Raw genomic sequence first — 15,329 nt, forward strand, 5'->3', positions numbered from 1 at the left:
CCTGGACAAACTCAAATGCAAAAAGGAAGCCTATACAGGGTGGAAGAAAGGGCAGGTAGCCTGGGAGGAATACAGAGAAACTGTCCAAGCAGCCAGGGATAAGGTTAGGAAAGTTAAAGCCCTGATAATTAAATCTGGCCAGGGACGTCAAGGGCAACAAGAAAACCTTCTATACGTACATCAATGATAAAAGGAAGACAAGGGAAAATGCGGGTCCTCTCCAGAAGGAAAGGGGAAACCTGGTTACCTGGGATGTGGAGAAGGCTTAGGTACTCAATGACTTTTTTGCCTCAGTCTTCACAGGCAAGTGCTCTAGCCACACCACCCAAGTCTCAGAAGGCAAAGGCATGGACTGGGAGAATAAAGAACTGCCCACTGTATGAGAAGATCAGGTTTAAGACCATCTAAGGAACCCAAAGGTGCACAAGTCTGTGTGCACCCACGCATCCGTGGGTCCTGAGGGAACTAGCGGATGAAGTTGCTAAGCCACTGTCCATTATATTTGAGAAGTCGTGGCAGTCTGGTGAAGTTCCCACTGGTTGGAAAAGGGGAAACATAACCCCTATTTTTAAACAGGGAAAAAAGGAAGACCTGGGCAACTACAGGCCAGTCAGTCTCATCTCTGTGGCCAGCAAGATCAGGGAGCAGATCCTCCTGGAAACTATGCTCAGGCACATGGAAAATAAGGAGGTTATTGGTGACAGCTAACATGGCTTCACTAAGGGCAAGTCATGCCTGACAAATTTTGTGGCCTTCTACAACAGGGTGGATAAGGGAAGTGCAACACTGTCCCGCACAACACCCTTGTCTCTAAATTGGAGAGACATGGATTCGATGGATGAACCACTTGGTGGATAAGGAATTGGCTGGGTGGTTGTGATCAACCACTCAATGTCCAAGTGGAGACCAGTGACGAGTGGCATTCCTCAGGGGCTGGTATTGGGACCGGCGCTGCTTAACATCTTTGTTGGTGAAATGGACAGTGGGATCGAGTGCACCCTCAGCAAATTTCCCAACAGCACCAAGCTGTGTGGTGTGGTCGACACGCTGGAGGGAAGGGATGCCATCCAGAGGGACCTTGACAGGCTTAAAGAGGTGGGCCCGTGTGAACCGCATGAAGTTCAACAAGGCCAACTGCAAGGCCCTGCACAAGGGTCGGGGTAATCCCAATCACAGCTACAGGCTGGGTGGAGAATAGATTGAGGGCAGCCCTGAGGAGAAAGACTTGGGAACATTGATTGATGAAAAGCTCAACATGAGCCGGCAGTCTGCGCTTGCAGCCCAGAAAGCCAACCGTATCCTGGGCAACATCAAAAGAAGTGTGACCAGCAGGACAAGGGAGGTGATTCTCATCCTCTACTTCATTCTCGTGAGACCCCACCTGGAGTACTGCATCCAGCTCTGGGGTCTCCAGTACAAGACAGACATGGACCATGGTGAGTCCAGAGGAGGGCCACAAAGACAATCAGAGGGCTGGAGCACCTCTCCTGCAAAGACAGGTTGAGAGAGCTGGGATTGTTCAGCCCGGAGAAAAGAAGGCTCCAGGGAGATCTCACAGCAGCCTTCCAGTACCTAAAGGGGGCCTATAGAAAAGCTGGAGAGGGACTGTTTAGAAGGGCATGGAGTGATAGGACAAGGGGTAATGGGTTTAAGCTGAAGGAGGGTCCATTTAGATTAGACATTAGGAAAACATTCTTTACTGTGAGGGTGGTGAGGCACTGGAACAGGTTGCCCAGAGAAGCTGTGGATGCCCCATCCCTGGAAGTGTTCAAGGCCAGGTTGAATGGGGCTTTGGGCCACCTGGTCCAGTGGAGGGTGTCCCTGCCCATGGCAGGGGAGGTGGAACTAGATGGTCTTTGAGGTCCTTTCCAACCCAAACCATTCTATGAGTCTATGATTCTATGATTCTACGATTTTACGATTTTGGTAGGAACTTCAATTAAAATAAATAAATAAATAAATAAATAGATAAATAAATATATATCAAAGCCACTTCTGTGATATTTAATTTTATTTTTATGGAAAGCCTGCCCACTACTTTGCTTCACTGTGACTTTATAGGAGTTGATTATTATAAAGACTGTTCAAATGTTTCTTGATGTATTTTGCAGGGGATATATCAGATATCCCTAAATTTCAACATTTACCCATGTTAGAGAAGCAAACAGACAGGCACTGCACATTTAGATACTTTGATAAAAATTAACTGAATCTCATGCCTTTTAGAGATTATTTTAATTGTTTTTTCACTGTCTTTTGTCATTTGATGTTTTTTTCCATCACATACAGGTCCATCATCTGCCTACTTCTTTTTGATATTATGGATCTTACTTACCCAGCTGCCACCTCTCGTCCTTTGTGAGGTATGCCAGCTGTGAAGTTGGGGGACCTCTAGCCACCACCATATACTTCAATAGGTCTGAATGACCTCTTTTCTATTCAGGTTACTGTGACCTACTTCCAAGTGGGTGGAACAGACTTTTAGCCCAGATTTCCTCTTCAAGATTGGCAGAGATTCTTCCCTCCCCTCCTTCCCCCAAGTTTCTTGCCTTAACTGCTAAACCATTGCTATAATGTTCCAAATGGTGTCTTCATTGTAATAAACAGTCTGAGCAAAGAAAAAGTGAGATCTGTATGGTTTGAAAAGCATCAGTAGACCTTTTGTGAATTATATATCTGTGTCATTTATTGTTATCCAGGTAGCTTGTTACTGCAAGGACTCTGGCTATCTTAATAATTGTCCCGAATTTGTTTAATTTCAGAGTTCCCCAAAAGACTGGAAAAGGACTATATAAATATGAAAGGAAAACAATTCTTGCTAATTCTTTTCTTGAAAACATAAAAAGGTGAAGGTCCTATGCCTTCAAGGGCTTGTCAGTGTAGGAAAGCTATAACAACAAAGGTCTATACTGATACCACTGTAACTGTCTTTATAAACACTTGGACAATATGATAATTTCCTTCTCTCCTTCCTTCCTTCCTTCCTTCTTTCCTTCTCTCCTTCTCTCCTTCTCTCCTTCTTTCCTTCCTTCTTTGGAAGTGTTGTAATCTAAAGCAAGGAGACAGAAACCAAGCTTTAATTCTGGAGTAAAAATGTCTACAAGTATAACCATTTCATATATACGATTTTCCCTACTATTACTCACACTTGGATGATCTAAGCCAAACAGTACATTCCTTTATTTACTTTTAAGGATCTGTATTTGTTGCTGTGTGCATCCTTTTAGCTTCTTCCCACATCTACTTGTTCTTTCTGTACTTGGGACATAGACCTGCCTAACTAGTAGGAAAAACTAGAAGCACCTGACATAGCCCTCACCCTTAGGTAAGGCTCTTTTGAGGGAAAATAGATTTTATTTATGAGGGTTTATTTATTTATAAAGTAGCTATGTGCAAAATAAAACCAACTGAAGGAGGTGGCTGGAGTAAAATGTGAGTGGCTTCTCTTAAGCCCTCACTCAGCATTGCAGTGGGGCTTTTCCCTTGAAACAACAGCTCGTGTACTTCAGCCAAGGTGGCTTGAGAGCTGCCTTAGAAATCAAAGGAGCACCACTTCAGTTAAATATGTGCTGGAACTTCCTCTTGTCTGAGGGCAATCAAGGTTTCACTGACTGCTTCCCCTAGGAGGTTCTGGCAACATTCAGATTCTCTTTATTCAAGAGGAAAACGTGACCATTAAGATGGCGTGTTTGCCTTACAGGATTTAGCTCCACTAGCAAGAAAACAAGTGAGCTGCTCACCTGGCTGAATGAATAAGCCCCATTTGGACAGAAGTATAGGCAAGGAAAACCTGCAAAAACATCCATATCAATGATCAGTAATTAACCATTGTGACAAACCGTAGCCAAAGAGGTGCTAACCAAGTCCCTGACTTTGGCTGTTTCCTGGAATATATAGGACCTCAGATGCATCCATATGACTTTATTGATCCCAATGGATTCATAAGGATGCTACAAGAGTCTAGTTTGATACCCACTATGTAAAAACATGCTCTTACGTGCCACTTATGTCTAAAGCTCTTTACAAAATGATACTTTGAAGTCATTTTTCAATTAGAGAAATAGAGGCACAGGATTTGCCCGAAGTCATTTAGGGAGCTAGTGGAAGGGCACAGGGTTTTACTCACAGCTCCAGACTTGGATCATAGCACCTCACTGTATGAATGCTTCAACCTCTCTTGTGCACATGCCTGCAGTTAATGAAATAATCTGCTCTTCATTTGCCAGTGCTCTGAGTTCTAGGAGGGGAAGCAGGAGGAGTCAGATTGTGTTTCAACTCTGAAATTTCAAAAGGTACAATTCGTATACCAGGACCTGTGCATATTTTAAGTCTGTTATGGAAATAAGAATTGCACAAAATGTTAACTTATAGTAAGCATGAGAGAAGGTGAACATATCTCAAGCTCAAACACAACTTATTTTGCAATTCATAAAAGTTTTATTGTCTGTTTTTTATGACTTCGTATTTGTATTTGACTTGCTCTTCTTTCATCCCTGACTTGAGATAAGTGTGTATCTGAAGGAACTAAAAGCCACCAAATGAGGCTGTCTGAAGAGTATGTGAAATTTGCCTGGGTCCAAGTACTAGAATCATACATGTCCTCTGTAAGATCAGCTCTGCGGTTCCAGAAAGGCTGGGTGAGTGTGTGAGCATATAAATGTACAACACTGTGTCCTCATTTCAGCTCGGATAGAGTTAATTTTCTTCCTAGCAGCTGGTATAGTGCTGTGGTTTTGATTTAGGAATAGAATAATGTTGATAACACACTAATATTTTAGTTGTTGCTAAGCAGTCAAGGACTTTTCAGCTGCTCATGCCCTGCCAACAAGAAGGCTGGCAGTGCACAAGAAGCTGGGAGGGGACACGGCCAGGACAGCTGACCCAAACTGGCCTGAAGGAGAAAGAGAAGCCACTGTAGGGAGGAAAGCTGCCTAAGAAACTGAGGCATTTTCTCCAAAAGAAAGTTCCATGCCCCAGTTATCCCATCGCCAGTGCTATGGGTTGCCAAAGCACGTCTGTGTGCTATATCGAGTTTGTACTGCTTGCGCTTCACACGTTAGGAGAGATGCACTGAAACTCACTTCTGCTTAAGTACCTGTGGTGCTTTTGGGGCAGACCATAATCTACTTCTCACTTTGGCAGTCTATGAGACTTCTCTGACAGCTCTGAAAACATCTCATTCCTGGCATATTAGCAGAGCCAAAAGTAACAGTCAGATGTCACCATTACCTACAGCTGATTTCATAGCAAAGGCATCTTGTGTCATTCAATCTTTAAACATGATTCAACATTCTATATACATATATACTTCTTATTTACAAAGGATGGTCCAGAGTTTATAGGAGAATTTCCTGTTTGCCCCTTGCACTTTACATTATTTGCCTATTTCAATTATTTCAGACCTGTTGCTAATCTTTTTTTTTTTCTTTCTGTGAAATTCCAGCCCTTTCCTCTGCTGCTGATGCTTTTCGACCATGTATTATCTGCACATATCATTACTATACTAGATTATTACAAAACTACCAATGAATGAGTGGTCACAAGATCAGTTCCAAGGGAATCGCATCACTGATTGCCTCCAGCTGAATGTTTCCTCATCCAGCACAGCCTATTTTCACAGCAGAACATTGACTTAAATAAGCATTTTAATGGCATGGTATATTCCAGCAGTCAAATCTTCTGTGTGGTCACAGTACTTAGGACCTCTCAGACATCAAGCACCTCTTTATAGGCTACAGCACACCACCCACCACTTTCAGAAGACAGTGAAAGATGTAGGTTGTGCAGCATCTCTCAGAAAAACACCATTATTCAGTCTGTACCTGTAAGCATGGTAATATTCTTAATAGTTTGTATTTGCACATACCAGGGCTGCTTCCTCTCACCAGGCCGGATCCTGACCCCCACCCACGGGCATCCCAGCCTGTCCTTGGCCGATCCCCATCCCCAAGGAGGTGTCTGATGCCCAGGACTGGGGCTGCCCCAGCTGCCCTGCTCCCTCACTGGGGTGGTGGGATGAGCCCTGGATGGTGAAGTCCTGCCCTACCACCCCAGGGGAGCTCCCACATCTCCTGGCCTCCCATCCTCAGGGAATTGCTGGTCCACACACCGTCCTAGCAATTACTGGAGTTAACATGCAGCTCTTTGGTGCCAACTGCTTTGCCCATGTCTGTCACAACACATGTTGTGTTCATCCATGAATGTTTTGCATAATCATTTTTAGTACCCATATATCTGCATACCACTTAAGACAGGGTTATGAATGGAACCATCTGCATTTCTACATGCTACATTTCATGCCAGCTGGGGTTTGGAAGTGAAAAATTGTATTTTGTTGGAACCATGTCTTTTACTCATTTTATCTGTTCTACATTCTTACACATATGAATATACGATCAGATTTTCCCGTTAGTATTTGAGATATCTTGAGCTATTTTGTTTGAAGTTCTACAGTAAGGGAACTGTGAAATCTCAGCAGGGAAGAAATTAATGATAAAAACTCCAACAAATGGAATTGTTGCATTTAGGGCTGGATGTAAATCTGGTAAAATATCACCATGGTTCACGTGGTACAGCTGAAGTCATTGGAATAATTTCAGTCTAAGGCCAGACAAGACACCTTGTGCATGGGGAATGATACGTGTTCAAGGTTCCCATGCTGATATATCGTTCAAGTCTGTCCAGCAGATAGTCACTGCACACAAACATGAATATCCTGTGCTTACAACCAGACAGATTTCCTGCTTCTGAGAAAAAAAAAAATTAAATGCTTGGTCTAGGTTGAGTCTCCAACACTGAGGCCAAATCTAAAGGTAAAGGATTGAGATAGACTGGGTGTTCGATTTACATTCATTTGCATTGCATCAACCAAGTACTGACACCTCTTAAAAGAGCATGATTGAATTGTAACATTAGGTCCTGCCTCATTTGCATTGTTCAAATAGAAAAAAAAAAGTTAGATTATTGCTAGCCTGGGCTCCATAAGACACAGCTGCTTAGTATCCAGGTTCTCCACCCAAGTCTAGGACAGAGAAGTCCCAGATGCCACTTTCTCACTTCCCAAAGGTGAAGTCAGAGAATGCCAGGTCAGAGAATAGATCAATATCGCTCCACTAGGCTATTCCAGCCATGAAGTGAGGGACTTGGAGCTCAGTCCCACCCTAGCAAATGTTACGAGGGGGAAAAGCTGCAATGGCAGGAGTTGGGGATGCCCAGTCCATCTGTATTTCCACCTACTGTGTATGCTGGCAGGGCAAGAAAGGAAAAAACACTCTGCCTTTATGTAAGTTCTTGCTCTGTTTCAGTTCTACAGGGCTGGCTGGCGAGCATCCTTTGGAAGCGAGGACCTCCTTCAGATTTGGTACTAGCTTATTTCTTCTCAGGAGGGAGTTCAAAAAATATATCCATTTGCAAATATAAGCTAAAAGCCAATGACTAGCATGCTCAACAGCACTTCAGAAAGCACTTCAAATGCCAGCCATTCATTAACCAGCAGGAGGGGCATGAAAAACCTGGAGAGTGTTTTGTTGTTATCTGATAGACTGAATGTATGGCAATCAGTGTAAAAGCCCTTTTTGCATATGGGTAGCAAACCCAAGAAAAGTTGGTAGATTTCAAGTCAGAACGCTCACCTGTGGCTCCAAAAATCTTTTTTTCTGTACCAGACATTACATATGGTAACCTTGGCAAATATCTGGTTAACAGATGTGCAAATATATTTTTGTGGGCATGCAGTAGGATACTGTTAAACTTCATCTTTAACTTGTTAATTAAAATAAAATGGGCAATTCTTCCCAGCAGGTTGCTTTGTGGGGACACAGGGAATCTATCCTGTTCTGTCTGGCAGTTGACTTCATGCTCCGATCAAAACCCCAGTCTGCATCCTGCCCTTTCTCTGCCCTTCAGAGACCAGACTCCTTACACCTTGCAATGCCCTCCTGAAGAGGGAAAATAAGCTTAAAGTGCCACTGATGGTGTCCTTACTGGCACAGAGATACGGCTCCATCACAGTTCACATTACTAATTTCCCAGAGATCTAAAGGTGTGAGGGTGAAATCAAAGCTGCTGCAGTGCTGAATGCAGCAGCAGACAATTTTACAGAAATGAGAGTGCTCATACAATTGCTCAGTTCTTTTGCTTCTCAGTCACATGAATAAAAACCTAGACTACTGCAACCCTTTTTCTTTTCCCTTTTTTTAAATTTTCTTTCCCCCTGCCCCTCCCCTCTCTCCCTATAGTAGAGATACAGGTGTTCTGGATATAGACCGTGGGCTGGTTACTCAATTATGAATGGAGAAGCTAGCATTATGCTAATACAGTAAAAGTCTATGACACTGTTAGTGTCACCATTAAACTACTACAGTAGATAAGGTACTATGGTACTTTTTTAAGGACCTCTTTATCTTAGGTGGTTTTTTTCATCCTCATATTATCTATACCCTCATAGAGAGAATAGTTGCCTACTATGAAAGAATTCGTAAGGCTGTAGCTTTTATTATCATTTAAATTGCCAGAAAGATTAAGACGTCATTGGTGACAACAGTAACAACTAGCCAAAACAGGAGGGAAGTAGCATTTTTCTTTTCATTAAAATTTTCTATCTGTCTTGAAATGAGAAAAGAACAGTTCTATTCTATCTTGAAAACATTTCACAATATTCATTCCTCAGCCTTGCTCCAAGACTTATTTAAGGGTGAAATTATGAAAATACTCCTTAATCCTATATATTTGCTCATATAAGTAGACCTTCATTGAAATACGTGGAATAACATAATTGTATAAAATTAATCTACCTATCTATATTCAGAATGGAATATTAAGTGAATAATCTTATTACAGTTGAGTAAGTCAGTCCTAGGAAAAAATGTTTGTGAATTATTTTGCTATTTTTTCTTGCCTGAGCACTGGGCAGCCCATTCCTCAAGTTTATTGTTGCTTGATGCAGAATACAACCAGTGAACAAGTCTTGAAAGCCAATTCTGCAGCTATTTAACTTTACGCTTTTTGAGTGGGTTGCTGACAGCTTGTTAAGTTCAGCATCAGAAAAAGACATTAGAGTCCTAGTCTGGAGCTGCTGCTAGGTGAATCATTAAGAATATTTAACAGTCAGAATTTAGACTGTTCTTTAACATTGACTGATATAAAACATATGGTTTTTTTTTTCAACACAAGTGTATTCCTAAGTCTACAACTCATAATGGCAAATATAAACTTTTCTTTCTGAATACATTATATTTTTAGCAAACCTGACACAATTTACCTGAAGATCTTTCTCCGGAAAGTGATCATGGACTGGCCGGAAGGCAAAGATTTAGGCAAAAATTCTGTCAGACACAACCTGCTTGATATGAAAATCCTTGTCCAGCTCTGGAATGGTGTCTGGGAGAAAGAACAGAGGAATGAATGACCTTATGCTCTAATTGCCAAGAAGCATCATGGTGATTCAAAGAGTCAGCTTAATATCATCTCATCAAAAAGTTAATATTTAATTTTGGACTGAAATATTGTGACTCAGAAAAGTCTAGGTCTCATTTTTTACTTTTCCAAATTACAATTTTTCTAAGTATTAATTTTTTAAATTATTTACCTAAGCACTAGAATAGCAGAAGAAATTGAGATGTTGATGAAATGCAGAGTAATACACAAGGGAAACTTCCCATATAAGCAGGCATAAATGATGATGGTTTCTAAATTAGCTATCATCATTCAGAAAATATTTGAATGGTTCTCTGAAAACACTAGCACAATGTTCTGCAATGATCATAAAGGCAAATCTAATGTTCAAAGTTATTAGGAATTGTACAGAGAACAAACCAGAAAATATCTCTGCACCACTTTATAAATCCAGGCCATGCTCACATCTTGAATACAATCCAATTCAATCAATTTGGAAACAGTACAGTGTAGTTTTAAAGTCATGATAAGGGTGATAGAAATACAGAAGAGATTCCATGTGAGTACAGCCTGCAGGTCTTTCTTCATTTTGGAAAAGTCAAGACTGAAGGAAGTCACCAAAGAGGTCTACACAATCTTAACTAGCAGACAAGCAGTAATCACAAGCTATTTTGAGTCAATATAGGAACTAGAGATGCTCCAATGGTTTTATTAGAAAGAGCAAACAAATAAAACTACTTTTTCACAACTTGCAAATAAATTGCAAAACTCATTATTGCAAGACACCGGGTGAGTGAAAGTTTAAACGTATTCAAAACTGGCCTGGACAGCTCCTGGGGACAGGTCTGTTGGTGTGATGGCAGTGATGCAACATCTAGCGTTTGTCAATTCTAAAGAAGACGGCTTAGGAAGGAAGAACTGCCCTCTCTATTCCCTCTTCCTTACATTCATCCTAAGTATTTGCAGCTGATCCCTACAGAAAGGAACATTTGGGGCTGCATAGACTTTTGATGTGACCCAGAATGACTCTCAATAGAGCCTTTAGAAATAGAGGTATATTCCTTGGAGGTTTTGTTTTGGTTTTTTGGGTTTTTTTTTTTGAGAGAGAGTGCCTGACTGAATGAATCTCTTTACTATTAATATACTTGTTATTCTAATTCAATTTTATGATCTCTATTATGATGACAATAGAATAACAACTGATCAAAGTACTTCCTATTGCCAAGATTTCCACATACTGCAGTTGTAAAAACAATAATGTAAAACTCAGCAACAACCTTGTTGAACACTGTGTGCTTAAAGCTGCTAGTACAACAGGCTTAATAATTACCACACATGTTTTGCAAGAGTTAGGTCCTGGAGCCAAGCTCAGCATAGATCATTGCAGAGAACATTTTTAATAAATTCAACTGCCTTTGCAGAGTGGGGTTGCATTTTTTAAACATGTTTGCAGTCTGAAATTGGGTAGAATTCTCTAGTTTGTGTGATCATAAATGGCAATGGCTTGTGTTATTTGCTTTCTGTTAATTCTTTTTAAAAGCCAGATTGCTGAAATCAGCAACTTCTGAATACTCTAGTGTACTGGGAGATGCATTTTTTCTCTTTTCCTTCACTCAGTGCCCGTGAATCAGATCTCCAGATGGAGTAAACAATACTTCATTGATATCAGTGATGCTGCAACAGTTTACACCAGCTGAGAATCTGATCCTTCCAGTTAGGACTGGAGAGGGAGAGCATGGAGAGAGCAGTTGTCCCTTATGCCTTTACAATGGGTATCTGAAACACTAACATGGCTATTAACAGAATTTACAATAAGCTTGGTAAAGATGAGCTGCAGTCACATCAGTTTTTCCCAGTGCTGACGCAGCTTCCCCGTGCAAACTTCATTCACACAGGGGCCAGGGAAGTGCAGGCATAAAACGATTACGACACTTTTCTGCTTTGTGTTGCTTCTGTTGCTGTCAAACTCAAAAGAAGCAGAGAAGATTGGAAATATCTCATACAAGAAGATTTTGGCAGGCTTCTGTTACAGGTTTTGTTTGTTCAAGTTTCTTTGGATAAAGGGTTTCTTTGGAACAGGCTAGATGAAGCAGAAAGTGTCCTGAAAGCTGGGATCCAAACCATTCATTTAATGCACTGGTATGAGTGTTTCACCCCATGTGCACCCTGCAATCCCTGGTTTCATAACAGATTCAAAGTCCATTGTACTTTTGCCACAGGAGTTTTATGGGCTTTGGTTGCTGCCCTATACATGAATCATTTGCAAGTCACCAAAACTCACAAGAAAAACTGAAGCAAAGTGTCCCTCTCCTTCACCCCTGCTCCGTTTCCCCCTCCCCCCCCCCCCCAAAAAAAAAAACCAACAACTAACCCCAACCTCACATAAAAAACCAAACAAACAACCCCAACCCAGAAACTTTGTCCTTCCAAAATCTGCAGAGCGGCAGGGTCTGCAGTTTGGAAATCTGTATGTTTAAACCTTCTCCCAGTGGGAACCATTTTTGCCAAATGTTAAAAGCAGAGGCAAAGCAAATCCTAAGCACCTCCTGTTCCCTCTTAGTCCTGAAAAGCATGGCTAAGTGATTGGAGCAGTCTTCTGGAAAGTTGGAAACTGTCAGATGCCAAGACTTCCCCTAGAATTATTACTGACGTGTCTCATTTGAGGATTTCCAGTGCTTTCACATTGAATTAAACATAGTGGGAGCTAAGGGCAGCCAACAACCCTGTGAAGAAAACCTCAGTGGTTAGGAGCTATGGGCTACATTTACAAAGGTCTCTAGTTGCCTTAAAGTGCTGGTAGATGCCTGGCCGGAAGCAAGTAGGCACTCAGCTCCTCAGGATGTGTGGGAAACTCCTCACAGGGTGCCTGTGTGTAAGTTAAAGACTAAAGCTAAAAATCTATTTCCTGCCATGGCAACATCCTAATTTACACTTCCCTATGACACAGGGATACTCTTCGCAGATGGTGAGAGAATGATTGAAGGACTCCTCCTGCAAGGTACTGGGTCTTCCCACCAAAGTCTCCAATACCAGGGAGAGGAAAACTCCACAGACCAGGCTTGTCATTAGAAAATGCCAAATTCTGAAAGCAACCGGAGTCAGTGGGAGTTTTCCTCGAAGAAAAGATTCTACACTAGCTGATTTATAAATTCAAAGCGCTATTTATTACAAGCTCTATTCAGAGTTGACAGAGAGAAAACATTAGTGGGTAGAAGAAGAGAGTCATCTGGCAGCAGCTTTTATCTTTCCCAGGTCTTTTTGTCCCAAATACTGCCAAAATACCCAGTCCTTTTGCCTGATTGTTAGTGTTTGCAAAAAAGACAGTCAGGTATTTAATTTCATTCACAGGTTTTCTGCCTTTCCCTCTTCTAATATTCTTATGCTTTGCATTGTGAGATCTTGATCTAATCACTTTTTCTCAGACTTTTCCCTTTCTTTTTCCAGACATCAGCATTAGATCCTTCTGTTCTTGTCCTCATGCAAAAAGCTAAGTCTTTCTCTCCTGCAACATTTCACATGCCCTTTGAGCTAGTATAAACAATGCACAGAAAAGCAGAGGAAAGGGAAACCCTCAAATGCCTGCTGCACCAACTGACACCACAAATGATCTTTAAATATCCTTACCAGACCTTACTCAAGAACAAGTGTGTGTGAAGCAGTGAAGACTGCAAGACCTGAAAGGTTGCCCTTTGCAGAACTGCCTCACTGCCCTGCAGTCCCACGACTTTCAGGAGTTGGAACACATGTCCAGGATTTCACCGTCCTTTCTGGGAGAGGGATCCCAGATGTGGTGCAGCAAGGGCACCGCAGTTTGCAGGCCTTACAGATCGCTGCACTTGGGTAGGGAGATGCTCCTTCACTCTCTGCCCCTGCTCAAGCACATGCAGTCTGTCCCAGCAGGGAGGAGATGGGTGCAGTTAAACAGAGCTTCTTTTTAAACTCTTCTGTCTCCTAAAGTGCTGAGACTCACACAAAACCATTGTGTGCTAAATGCCCTCTGGAATGAATCTCTTAAAAGACAGAAAATTACTTGACACATGTCCAGCTGGAATGAAATAGAAACACAACAGCAATAGTTACAGAGAAAAATACATGCCCAATATATTTGTTCAGCAGAATAATCATTGGCAGTGCTGAAAAAGAAAAGGAATTTGTTGCAACTGTCATTGTCAGGGATTTCCAAAGATGTAATTGTCAGGAAAGGACCCAATTCTTATTGTTAGACCATAGGCTACATAGGTCTTTCACAATCCTCTCTTCCACTCATTATTATTTTTATCTGGACAATGCTTGTTTTAAATGAAAATAGTATTTAAATTTTAATATTTGTAGTTAATAGTCATCCTCTTGTTCACAAGTGAGGTGCTGAGAAGACTGAGGGAGCGAGCCAAGAGTGGTCCAGCCTGTTGAACAACCACTGTGTTGCAGACAGCAGTAGAAAAGATCAGTTCTGACTGGATGGTTTCAGTCTCAACAAATCTTTTTTTTTTTTTTTCCCTATCCCTCTTGATCCCTCTAAACGATGCAAAGAAAGGGTATATCTCAGATACAATCCCTGAAACCTGAGGCAATCAAAGTAAAGCTAAGATATGTCGAATAAGAAGACAATGTAAAAGAGTCCATTGCACAAACTGGGAAAAAGGGATGGCCACCATTGAAAAATCTCCTGTTTGCTGCATGTTTGTCTTTGTAAAAATAATATCTTAAAAAGCTGTGTTTTCTAGGTGTTTCACATACACTTATTGAAATTGTATATTCTATTCAAACTCTTCTTTTCACATTATATAGGACTGGTGCATAGTGTAATACACGTGTTACACACACGTGCGCGTGCACACACACGCACACAAAGATTGTGAGATCAAAGCAACGAAAATGCCAGAAAATACTGGTGAGGGTTGCCTGTACAATTTTAATGTGGAGCACTTGGGTATATGAAATTAGGGCATATTTCCAATTATATTTCCACACATTATCCTTAGCTTTACTCATCCAGTTTCTATCTTCTCTTGTTTGCCTTCCTTTACTATTTCTAGTTTTCATTTTTCATTTTCTTAACATATATTGGTATTTACATCACCTGTACCTTTCTTTAGAAGTCCCATTAGAACCTTTGTCACCCTCTTTTCATTCTGCCTTTATCTTCCAAGGAACATGCATGCTTTCTTTTTTCTCAGTTATGTGAACATGCCTGTAGCTAATCCATCCATGTAGTTGATAATAAAACCACAAAACTAGAGAAAAAAACCCAAAACAGAAAGAGATATTCTCCTGCATTTTCCCTCAAACTGAAAATTATTTTACTCAATTAAAAAAAAAAAAAAAAGAAGATGTTATTGGCAGTCTAAAACAAATTTCAGGAAAGTTATGGTTTGAATGAAGACAGATTTGAGGATGGAAACTACCCAGAGACATTAGTTTCAGTATTTTTGACCAGCATTTCCTTTATAAGACACTCAGCTCACATCTCAGACTGATTTGAATATAAGCTAGAGATCATCAATTGGATTAAGATGTTTTGGAGGTGAATTTAAAATAGGATATTTTGGGCACATCTATACTGCATTTAGACACATTAATAATACAGTGTCTCTGTCTTGGGAAAATACCTTTCCTTTGTGTTATATAAAGACTCCTAACCCTCATAATATTGTATTTTATTTCAAAGGTAAATCCTCCTACCTTTTTCAAATGAGGCTGGTTTTAAGACCCAGGCTGTGTTAGTCCCTCTCCATGAAGTATATGGAGGTAGAATAAAGGCTGTACGGGTGCCAGTATTAAGAAATACACCTCAGATGGGATAGTCTCAACCTACTGTGAATAATCTTCTTTCAACTGTTGTGAAAAGACTGTGGGCAAGCCTCTCTAAGTGGTCTTTTTAAATAATCAGTCAATTTTTTGAAATCCCCTATTTTCAGAGAGTCCTTTTTTCTCCT

The sequence above is a fragment of the Balearica regulorum genome, chromosome 3, assembly GCF_011004875.1.
Source record: "Balearica regulorum gibbericeps isolate bBalReg1 chromosome 3, bBalReg1.pri, whole genome shotgun sequence".
Taxonomy (NCBI): Eukaryota; Metazoa; Chordata; class Aves; order Gruiformes; family Gruidae; genus Balearica; species Balearica regulorum.